Source organism: Aegilops tauschii, chromosome 1 (genome assembly GCF_002575655.3).
Source record: "Aegilops tauschii subsp. strangulata cultivar AL8/78 chromosome 1, Aet v6.0, whole genome shotgun sequence".
NCBI classification, from domain to species: domain Eukaryota; kingdom Viridiplantae; phylum Streptophyta; class Magnoliopsida; order Poales; family Poaceae; genus Aegilops; species Aegilops tauschii.
In genome coordinates, this window is record NC_053035.3 from 19,985,431 (window position 1) to 19,987,584 (window position 2,154).

Genomic DNA, 2,154 nt, shown 5'->3' on the forward strand with positions numbered 1-2,154 from the left:
ACTCCACCGCCGTCCCCTAGCAGCTGCTAGCTCAACCAGCTGAGCAGGCACCTGCGTGGCGACGGGCGGCCTGTACACCAACTCAGCAAGCACCTGCGTGGTGGCCTGCAACCCTTCGTGAAGGCTCCACCACTGCGCCAGCCCAGCAACCAGCCAACGTGGTGCCACGACGCCTCGTCAGCTTAGACGCGTGTCGAGGGCAGACGAGGCGGCGACAACTGGGACGTGCTTCCTTGGCGTTCCCGATAAAGCGAGGGGGGCACGTCGACAGCGCATTAAGTGTGTTTGTCCGACGGTCCCAGAGGATAGGCTTATCAACTGTAGACCTTTCCACCTCCTGTGTGCCACTGTGGCAACCCCTTTTTGCCTATAAAAGGAGGCCTGAGGCGACCAGGAGAGGGATTCGACTCTTTTGGGCAAGTTGCACCCCGTAGCTAACTCAAGAACACAAGAACATTCAATACACCCACCAAAGCAGGACTAGGGTATTACGCATCTTCGCGGCCCGAACCTGGGTAAACGATCCGTGTGCTTCCTTTCAGACCCACTCTTTGCACAACCTCGCGCCCGCCAATCGTAGAAGGGATCCTAGTGATTCCATAGGTGTCGTTCCCACCGACACTTGGTGCTTGAGAACATAGGTTGTTGAGTTTCAAGAGGAGGACGAGCACGTCCATCACTACATGGCTATGTTGGATTTCAGGTTCTCCGAATACCTGGAAGGTTCTTTGGGGATCTCACACTAGCTATGATCTTGTGATGTTTCCTTTTCTTTGAGTGTCCACCACCCGCGCCTCAAGAACTGCGAGTGAACTAGATTCTTCGATAATATTCGATCTGTATTAGCTAGCTAGTGATGTATTCAAGACGATTTATTCGAGATTATATTATTCTGTATTATTTGATGATGCATATTATCTGGATTATTCAAGATGTATATATATTATCTACTATGATTCGATTTTTCCTTATTGATTGCATGCATGCATTCTAATTTGAATACTAAATTGTTTTATGTTTATTATGGATTAGTTAAATAAAAGCTATGGACAATATCGACAGAGAAGGAGAAGAGACTATGTTCAACATCATACGCTCCCCGAGCCCAGATGAGAATGAAGAAGATGATGGCTCGCAATATTTGAACAATGCCGGTGATGGTATAATATTTGATGAAGCCGAACGAATAGATATTGTCCGGAACAATGATGACGAAGGAAATGTTGTTCTTCAAATAACAAAGACGGGCGAGGTATATTTATATAATGCATCTGGTGATCATCACATGTTTTAATTGATTTGTATATATATTAATGAATCGATCTTTCTTCTTTTAGCCCTCCGGATCGAGCAAATCTTCTACAAGCAGCAGGGCAGTTCGAGGCCCGGCCAAAATGTTGCCGGCTGGCATAAAGTACAACATTGATGCCATCAAACCTAATGGCGAACCTGATGAACCTAAGAAGAATGAAAAGAAGTTCGTTCGTCAATGCGGAATTATTGTCAGGGACCAAATCCCGATTTCCGTTCAAGAATGGAAAGGCCAGCAAATGGAGATCCAGATGTTACTTTTGTCGTCCAAAGAGCAAAAGATCTGCTTTGAGAATCGCTCATGTCACATTTCACCCTACCAGATGATTTGACAGATGCAGGTCTGGAGAAAGTCAAGAACAATGCTCTTAAGAAGATGGCGATAGCATTCGACAACCACAAGAAAAATATATGGGCCGCGTAAGTCAAAGAAGGAAAGCAAACTCCAAAATTCAAGGGAACACTAGAGAAGGCAAGAGGTCACTCGGACGCTTTCGTGAACTTCATGGAATTGGAAGTAGCTCAGGAACGGTAGATAAAAAACAAGATTAATGCCGCGAAAAAGCATTGGCACCATAATCTGGAGCTAGGTGTCTACGAGGTGGCTCGGCCTAAGTGGGATCTCGTTGAGCAAGAGATGATGGATGCAAGAGGTCACTCCAGTTACATTGACATGCCCCCCCCCCCCAGGTGCAGGACTTGGTTCTATGCGCATGGGGGGAAGTTGGACCCCGAAGATAGGCAATGTTTTGGAGCGGGGAGGTCTTAAAGGAGCCACCAACAGTTTACTTGTTGTAATAGAAGAGGCTCGAACGGGGGTGTTCATGCCCAATAGAGTGAACG